The sequence below is a fragment of the Lycorma delicatula genome, chromosome 2 (assembly GCF_047948215.1).
Source record: "Lycorma delicatula isolate Av1 chromosome 2, ASM4794821v1, whole genome shotgun sequence".
Taxonomy (NCBI): domain Eukaryota; kingdom Metazoa; phylum Arthropoda; class Insecta; order Hemiptera; family Fulgoridae; genus Lycorma; species Lycorma delicatula.
In genome coordinates, this window is record NC_134456.1 from 236,939,093 (window position 1) to 236,949,827 (window position 10,735).

Sequence of the window (10,735 nt, forward strand, 5' to 3'; positions counted from 1 at the left end):
TTATCCAAATGTTGATAAAGAATGAAATGACAAAGCTATTATCAATCAGAACTGTTAGAGACTTGAGTTCTTCTTCACACATCTTTTTGTTTTCAATAATGAAATCTATCTTAAATAATGATTGTTTTTTACTGATAAAAATCAAATCTATAAGATTCATTCATTATCCGAACTTCAAGATGTTTTATATTATATATTTCAGATCATTGAAATTCAACTGGTAAACATCATAAAAAAAAATTCGAATTTTTTTAATTGTAATAAAAAAATTCAATTTTATAACTGGTGATTGTTAATTAATTACGATACTGCCCAGCAAGGAAACCATTGTTTTTTGTTTTTTTTTAATTTTAGGAAATGTTTTCTGTTGACCGTCAGAAAATGTAGCAGATATGAGGTTTTTTCTTTTTGGGCAAAAAACTTTTTCATGTTATCATCGTCCAAGTCAAAATCATGAGGCTTCTTTTTGGATGATAAAATATTAATAAAACTATGTTAAAACTATGATTGAAAGTAAGATAATAACAGGAATAAAATTGAATAGTAAAAGAAACCTAACAATTAGGATAATACATCAAACGTAACAAAATATCCTTAAGTTAGATCTTAAGTATATTAATTTTTTTTTAGAAGTAACAATATCCAGTCTAGTACATTCTTATTACTTCCTAGAATGCACTATTGAGCATCCTAGATATTGAGATAAAACATATCTTACCTTAATTTTACCATGAAAATACTTAAGCAGAATCCCACATCCTTATTCATGATTGAAATAATTTAGTTAAAACTGTATAATAAGGAATAAAAAAAAATAAAATAATGAAAATTGAGTATTAATTTACTATACGAGTGTTACTACTATCTGCTGCAGTTTTTATAAGAATATCTGTCTACCTCAAACACTTGTCTGATGGCTTATCAAATGGAAAAAAAATTTGTTTGTATTTATATATGTAACATTTTTCAAAATATTTAATATTATATAATCTTCATTAATTTCTAATTTTTTATTAATATCAGAAATTACAAAAATAATAAATTAGGTTTATTCAGTGTAGCAGACCATCAAATAACAATAAACATTCTATTTCTGATATTAGCACAAATATAGAAATATCATGATAGTACTCTAAATGTCATGTCATGTGTGGTTAGAATTTAAATGTACTGTAATATTATTTGTTCTTGTTTCTATAAAGTGTTATTTCTATTATGTTTGTTTTGATTTCAATTTAAAAAAAAAAATACTTTTGTTATTTTCTATTTATGTAAATTTTAAATTCTTATTTTAATTAAGTTTATTTAAAATAGTCATGTATTCGTTTTTTACAGTTGGGTTATATAGGACAAAAAAAACATTTTACATTATATTTATAGATTAGATTCATTTTTATTCAATGAATTTTAGCTATGAAATATGCGAATGCATTTCCTTCAATCTAATTATTCATAACTTCTTTGTATTTGTTTTGTGCATAATAATTAGTGTTATTAGTCTTGTCTGATTTTAATATTAAAATCATTATGAAGCTATGACTAATTATGTTTCTTATCCATTCCAAAAATATTATATTCAGTATCAATTTTAATGTTCTTGATTATGTTTTACTTATCACCATCAGTTAAATTAAATTTGAAAGCATTTGTAATAATTCATTTTTCTTTATTGTGAAAAAATATTTTAGTTAATTTTTTTAAAAATTGTTATTTGATTCTGTTTTTTGTTTTTGATAATTATTATAATAATTGTAATGAGAATTAGATTCATTAAAATTTTTATGATATAAATTAAGTTTTTCATTGGATTTATTGTTAATAATTTCTAATCTAATTTATTTTCTTATCAAGATTTTTCTTTTTCTTTGTGTTTATCTTTTTCGTTATCAATTAACTGTTATATATATGTAAATCCTAATTCTTGAAGTATTTATATTTGCTATATGTATAATTTATTAATAATAACCTTATCTTTATAGGCTTGTTTAATTTCCAAATCTTTCACATAACTGTTTTGTTTTTCTTATAGATTTATAATTTTTAGGGGTTTTTATAACATTCGATAACGTAGACTGGAATAAAATGTTCAGCATTTTAAAAAAATTAGGGTTCAAATACAGAGATAGAAGAACAATTGCTAACATGTACAGGAAACCAAACAGCAACAGTAATAATTGAAGAACATAAGAAAGAAGCAGTAATAAGAAAAGGAGTCCTACAAGGATGTTCCCTATTTCTGTTACTTTTTAATCTTTACATGGAACTAGCAGTTAATGATGTTAAAGAACAATTTAGATTCGGAGTAACAGTACAAGGTGAAAAGATAAAGATGCTACGATTTGCCGATGATATAGTAATTCTAGCCGAAAGTAAAAAGGATTTAGAAGAAACAATGAACGGTATAGATGAAGTCCTACGCAAGAACTATCGCATGAAAATAAACAAGAACAAAACAAAAGTAATGAAATGTAGTAGAAATAACAAAGATGGACCGCTGAATGTGAAAATAGGAGGAGAAAAGATTATGGAGGTAGAAGAATTTTGTTATTTGGGAAGTAGAATTACTAAAGATGGACGAAGCAGGAGCGATATAAAATGCCGAATAGCACAAGCTAAACGAGCCTTCAGTAAGAAATATAAGTTGTGGTGCTATAGGAGAATGTTAAAAATCAGACGGGTGGATAAAGTGACAAATGAAGAGGTATTGCGGCAAATAGAAGAAGAAAGAAGCGTTTGGAAAAATATAGTTAAAAGAAGAGACAGACATATAGGCCACATACTAAGGCATCCTGGAATAGTCGCTTTAATATTGGAAGGACAGGTAGAAGGGAAAAATTGTGTAGGCAGGCCACGTTTGGAATATGTAAAACAAATTGTTAGGGATGTAGGATGTAGAGGGTATACTGAAATGAAACGACTAGCACTAGATAGGGAATCTTGGAGAGCTTGCATCAAACCAGTCAAATGACTGAAGACAAAAAAAAGGGGGTTTTTATAGTTATAATAGCATATTTAGGTGTTATTTTGTATTCCAAACATTTTATTTATTAATTTTGTTAGTTTAATAGTTTTAAAGGTTATTTTTTAGAATTTGATTATGGTTTTTGCTTGGTTAGCTTGTAATAAGTTTTTGAATATTCAGATAATTTATTAATTATTAATTAACAATAGAAATAATAAAAAATAGATTAAATTCCAGAAATACACTAATGCATTTATCACTACTATAAGAAATATGTCTTCAAAAGAACTTTAAGTAGGAGAATAATTGTTATTTAAAAAAAGCAGGCTTACCAATGATGGGATCACTGTATCTGCTATTATATCTGAGATATTTATATAAGATTTTGAAAATAGAATAGTGCATGGCATTTAAATACACACCAATTATTGTGGATAAGGTATGTACAAGTAGATATTTTTTTTTAACCTCTGGGATCACCATTAGGTATTGCTTCAGAAGATGAGATGAATGACAATTTTTGTAGCATGTAAAAATTCCATACCTGACCAGGATTTGAACCTGGGACCTCTGAATGAAAGGCCGAGATGCTACCACATATTTTAGTCATATATAACTCAGCTGTAAATAATGAACATTTGATTATTATAAATAAACTTAATAATTACAATCAGAATTTAAAATTTACATAAGAAATAGAAATTAACAGAAAAGTACAATTTTTAGAAATTTAAATTGAAATAACAAACAATATAACAGAAACAATATTTTATAGAAAATCCAGAACAAATAATATTATGATACATATAAATTCTAACCACCTGGTTAGAATTGTTTTTTGAAAGATTCATTATACAAAAAACAATAAAAATAAACTCAAAAAGAAATATACGAATTAAGCAAATAGTGATATTTGGGCATTTCAATGGTGAAACTATATAAAAAATTTATTAAAAAATACCAACATTTTATAAAATAAAAATTACCAAGATAATTATAACAAAATACAAAGCAAAAAATAACTCAAAGGTTAGTTCATTTCTAATGTATATCATAAAAATAAATATAAAAAGCATATAAACCAAATAATCACATTATAAAATATTTAAGAAATAACAATAACAGAAGTAGACAAGAATTAAGAGGAACATATAAAATTAAATGCAACAAATGAATGCTTATATCATTCAAAATTTAATAATAGAAAACATTACAATTTTGGAAAAAAGGGAGAAGTGAAAAAACATTAAAAAATATATTTTAATGTAAAATATTTATACAAATTGAAGATTCAGGAAATTATGAAACACAATTATTGAAAATTACGGTAAGTTTATATTTTGTATAATATATATGTACATTTTGTGTGTGTTTGTGGTTGTGTATGTGTGTGTACCTGTGTGTGTATGTGTAAAAGAAAATAATAAGCTTGCCTTAAAAGGGGTTTAAGTATTAATAAAATAAAATATTTTTCAATGTGTTTATTAAAATGCCAATTCGATTCTATAAAACATAAATTATGTGAAAAATTAGTTTCCTTTTATTTTATTTTTGTGTTGCTATTGCGGGAAATTTATTTAAAGTTTTTTTTAAGACAAATATCCTTTAATCTTATTTAAATTACTTCAATATTTCAAAGAACAAAAAGATACTCATGATTGTTAAACATAAAGCTACTTTAAAATTACAAGATAAAAGTTATTAAAAAATATAGATAGAATGTGCAATAGATCATAGCTCATCGTCATTGTAACTTCATGAATTATAACAAACCCTTCTCTAAGAGAAGGGATTAAGTTTATTTGGTTCGTTTAAACAGAAGCATTCAGAATAATTGCTTCTTTATAATGATTCTGAACATTTGTAATATAGAATATTAACACCTAAAGCACAGACTGTAGATCAATCGTCAATATAAATCTGAGATCACAAATAAGTATAATTTTAGAAACACTACTTGGAAAACACTGTAAAACAAGTATTTTCAACTGGAATTTTAGAATAAGAATAAAAAAATAAAAGTAAAAAATACAAATAACTTATTTATCATTCTAGGCAATCACAATAGTAAGCATAGATTTAGTTAAAAAACATTAAAACCTTCAATTCAGACAACTCAGCACAACCCTCTTTTTTAGCTTAGATGAACAAAACATCCAAAAAAAAGATAAGGCAGCATGAATCTTAAACCAATCACGGGATATCACAGAACAAGAAAAAACGTTAAGAAAGGAGACACTTCCCTGTTTTTAGGATTTCAAAGCTTCATTAAAGAATTTACAATTCAAGCATGCTATAAGGTATTAGTCTCATATTGCTATTTAAAAATAAAGCTTCTGCTTCACCACTGATAAAGTAAATTATCCAAATGTCTAGTTTTTGTTAATTTATTACAATAAAGAGTATGAAGACTAAAATATCCAGTGTGAAAAAAGTCTTATCTACATTAAAGGTTGAAATTAGATATAATTAAAACCATCCATTGGACAAATTTAAACAGGTATAACTCCTCTGTTCAAAGTATATAATTAATGATTTTTTAAATATAATCTCTTAATGAAATTAGATAACTTGAAATTACACAACCAGAAAAAAGGTTATACTTTATACACGCAATTTGCCAAAATTCCTAAAGATTTTCTTCAGATAAATTGAAACTCAACAATAATAATGATTCTTTCATGTCACATTAATATACTTATGAGGATGCCTTCCGCAAACTCTTAATCTAGTAAACCTTTTTAGAACTACCTAGGCTTTAAACAAGTGATAAAAATTTGAGAGGTTAATCTCATCCTACGCTCTGATTGTTATAAAGAACATGTAGAGTATAAGCATAATAAGCAATTCAATTATTATTAAAGAAAAGCCTGTTTAATTTTCATAAGTTTTATGAAAACATTAGTCGGTTGTATCAAATGGACTAAATACTCATATGATAGTAAAATAATTATTCATTTTTCACAGGTATAACGACTGTTTTGACACTGTCTACAATTAGTCTAGATAGCCGAACAGATCTACCTAAAGTACATTATGCTACAGCGAGTTTTTTTTATTGTATTGCTACACTACTTGAGTTTGCTGGTGTACATTATTTCACTAAGGTAAATATTGCATTCAGTAAAAATAAATTATTTCATTAGATATTAACTCGTAAACTTAAATATTGTTGTTAATAATCAGTTCGCTTTATTGATATCACAAAATAATTTCACTTAAAGAAATTAACTGAATAATTTACTTTTTTTTTTTTTTTTTAGTTAGTGCACTTCATAATATTACATAATGTTAGGAACTAATGAACACTGTTAGTGACTGTACGTTTTATTGACTGTAAAGACTGTAAGTTTATTTAAAACTTAATAATAAGTTTTAAAATAAACTTATTATTTGATAAGTTTATTTTATCAAATAAAAGCAGTAGATTAAGAAAAAAATGTAAGAGAGAAACAGTAACATAGGAAATTATTAGAGATATTGTTAAATGCAAATTTAAAAAAAAATAATAATAACTTTGGCTTTATACAATTTACAAAAATAACTCAAATACATAAGATAATAAATGTAATTTGAAATTAAATATTTACAAATAAATTTCACATTTAAACATTTGTTCCTCTCTAAATTCAACTAATGCTTTCAGTGTTTCCCAATTGTTTAAGATGATCTATAACACAAAATATCTGAAAACAAACAGCAAAAGCAATTAGATACAATTATTTTGAGAAGGTAACAAATAATCTAAAGCGTCTTTCTAACAATTGCAATAAACTTCATAAAATGAATCATGGTTCTGCCATGATTGAAAATATGAAACATGGACATTAGTAAAAATAAAATAATTGATAAAAATAAAAACTTCTAAATAGTGTTTTCAGAATAGAAACTGTCTAAATTCGCTCAGAGTACTTTGTTCATGTTGTCATATCTTAGCATTTCAAACAAAATGGAGTTCTTGAAATTTGAAACGACTTTTTTTTTAATATGAATCTGTATAATTCAAAGTTTATATTTTTGCTCTATCTATTTGATAGAATTTTATTCTTTTGAATAATATTTACCAATTTTATGAGTAGATCAATTTTCACTAAAAGCTGTAGTTCCAATTACAGTTAGGGAGTTTTGTATAATTTTAAGCCAATCCCTCCTGTTGTTAACTGAATCAAAAATATAACCAAAAGTTGATAATGTGGAATTGATGAAAGACTGGTAAAATGATCATTTAAATCCAATTAAAATAGACAGCACCATCATAGAACCACTTCAAAATTTATGAATATGAAACATGGAGATTTAAAACAAAAAAGGACAAAAAATACAAACATTAGAAAATTTATGAAGATTTCTGGACCGATGCAAAATAAAGATACTGGGCAACAGTGAATAGAAGTAAAAAAGGTAGTCGAGTGAATATTACTCAAATCTAAGATTCTACAATCGGCGGATTCTATAGTAAGAGCTGATGGAAAGAGATAAATGTGAATGAAGGAGAGAAAATAGGGATAGAGCATGATGAAAGAGTCTGGGATTTCAAGAACACATATAGTTGTTACTTTGCGTAAATTAATAGTGCTTTTTATGTGTAATCTTGAAGCGACAACAATTAAGTTTTAGTTTACACATTCACTATTAGGTAGCAGCTGCATTAGACTGTTGCATAGCCCAAGCTGTTATGAACCTGCGCTTCAGTACCATGATGTTGCCCAAGAGAATGCATGGAGTATGTACTGGTTTTTAGAAACAAAATTAGTAACTGTCATATAAAGAAATTGAGATGATATCACTCACAGAAGTTCTCCAAATTACAAAAATACATGCAAGTAGTGTGAACAGTTTTTGGAAGAATTTTGAAAGGACACTCACAAGGCAAGTCTAAAATAAATCCCAAAAACCAAGAAAGAATTCAACTGTCTTTCTAAAAAGTTCAAAATGTTTTGTTCATTGTCAACTAAACATTCCAAAAAGCTCTGTTCATGATATTGTTCTCAAGCAACTAAACTACACTAAGCAACTTACACTAGTGTGTGTAAGCTGCAGTTATTCCATAAAATTAAACTGAACGATAAGCCACAAAGAGTTCAATCTGTAATGATCATATTAGACTTCATTTCTGCTGTGAAAACTATCTGCACAGCATTTATTTTTTTATAAGCAACATTTCATCTAAACTTGAGTTGTGAGTCACTGTAATTGTCAAGTATGGGCCTCAGAAAATCCACACGAGTCTGTAATTCATCTGCAATTTCTAAAAGTAAATGGTAGATTTTAGACAGACACTAAAATCGTCCAGTAAATGGATTTAATAGCCATGCATTATTATAATACATGATTATGCACGTAGTATGATGCATAATCAAATTTTTAGATAATTTTTACCGTAACATATAATTACAGGCATAATGTACTCTGAAATATTAGAGAACTTTGTGTTTCTGCAGACTGAAAGTTTGGAGAGCCTAATTTTCCAACAGGATGGAGCTCCTCCACATTATGCAGAAGCTGTGCAGACTGTGCTCAACAGTAGGTTCCCAGAAGAATGGAAAAATGGAAAAACAGAGAAGCTCCCATCATCTAGTCATGGAGAAGTCCTTATTTAATATCGATAGATTTCTTCTTTTGGGACTTCAAATTCAATCGCTAGACCTGTTATGCCAAAGAATGACAGCAATCATGGAAACGATTCCTGCAGAAAAACTCCTCAGAGGATGGAATGAGGTACATTGGTTTTACGTCTGCAGAGCTCTAAATTGTGTTCATAAAGTCAAACTTTAGACTTTGTACTTTCATTTACATTGCAATTCTAAATCTAATAAAGTAAATTTAATTCAAAACAGAGTTCTTTTTTTGGACACCTGGTGATACATGACCGCTTATTATTACATAATTATTTGTAAAACATAAAATATATGTGACCTAGTTAGATTTATGATAAAATAATCTTTTGATCCTGATAATCCTGTGATCTTGAGCCAGCTATTGGACTTTCAAATAGAACCCAAATACAGAGAGTAGAGTAATGATAAATGTGCTGTTATCAAAATTATATAGTCACGTTATCTATAGCATGGTAGGGCTTAGTTAAGTCCTGATTAATAGTTAGCAGTAATATCTACAATTTCAATATAATTAAGATCTTGACTGATTTTAAGTAATTTTTTTTTAAAAACAAATGTAAAAAAACATGGAACATTTTTATAAATGTTTTTAATCTATAATATATTGCAAAATTCACTATATAGAAATTTTTAAATCAAATAATTTTAGTAAAATCTCAACAAATCATATTTAATGCCCATGAGTTGTTTTCCTATCTTATTATGAAAGTGAATTCCTTCCTTACCCGATTTACTATAGGTACAATTTAATTTGATTATTACTTTACAATATATTATTATTTTAAGATACAATTCACAGGTTGGAAGTGGTGAAATAGCAGTGGATGAAGAAGACTGGGAAGATGTTGAACCAGGAATTACACAAGAATTAATTGGCATAACTGCATCAGAGCTTGGTTTTACTCTTCCACCTCAACTTGCTGATTTGGATACACATAGTTTTCGTAGTGCAAGAAGACGTAGTCCTCTCATCTGTCCTATTTACAATGTATGTTTATCTACACAAACATTTAATTTACTTCTCCCTTGATAGATCAAATAACTATTAAATTAGTAAAATCAATATTAACATAACAGCTGAATGTTAATTCATAAATCATTAAGTAATTGGTTGATTAGTTTTAATCATCAAAATGATTGATCTTAACTGCTATTTTAGTTTTTTAAGACCCTGTCTGCACTGATAATACAGTTTCAAAGGAAGTTATATATTTCTTTGGAATTTGGATCTCTACTTAACTTTTTTTTACATGTGAATAACCAGGTGGGTTACTATTACTCAAAAATGCCATAACTAACAGAATCCACAATGCAAATTAACTACTGATAATATTATAGAAAAATTTCATAATGAGATAGACAAAATTTTACTGGTGTAAAAATAATAGTGGGTTGTAAAGGATGCCTAGAAACAAAAGAATGAATTAAAATGAAGTAGGTATAGGTACAAAAATCCATTAGTTGTAGAAATAAACCAAAAAAATAAAAATAAAATTAAGTAACATGTATAATTTTTCATTAACTACAAAATCAGTTCTGTTTTACCACTCCTAAAACTGTATTTTACCATCCTAAATATAAGGATAGTAAAACCATCTAATATTGCAAGGAGGGAAGCACAATAAAATAGAATGTACAACTTCACTGTTTGGGAAATCAAGCTGAGGTTATAATTTTTTCCCAGGTTTTAAAATGAATCGATACGTTTTTTCTCTCTTAATTGATATACAAAGAGTAGTACTTTCAGGTTATTTAGATATTTATAATAATAGATTCAGAATACAGGAACTGAACCAGACTGTAATTATAATTTTAATAGACATCAAAGTCGACAATTGCACAAAAATCTTGCTTTACCAGTGTTGTTAAAAGTTATATCTACTAAGGTTAAAATTATTAAAAAAATGTTGAAACATAACAATAAATGACAAACTTATAAAGTAAATTAGCTAAACTTGTACTGCAAATTATTCAATCGTTAATAAATATGACTTATCATTTGAAAAAATAAAAATGTCACAAGTATTATAAATTTCTACTTTTTTTAGGATTTATATTCTTAAAAATAAGTGCACCTAATGATAACAGTGGCAAAATTACAAGCAGACCATGGCAGCTAATTTATGTAATGAAAGTTAAGACTAACTCAGGTGTT

At 26.7% G+C, this 10,735-nt stretch overlaps 1 pseudogene; it reads left to right on the top strand.

Annotated features, from left to right (window-relative positions):
• Positions 1 to 10,735, top strand: part of LOC142320094 (gamma-aminobutyric acid receptor alpha-like) — a 72,640-nt pseudogene that overhangs the window by 61,320 nt on the left and 585 nt on the right.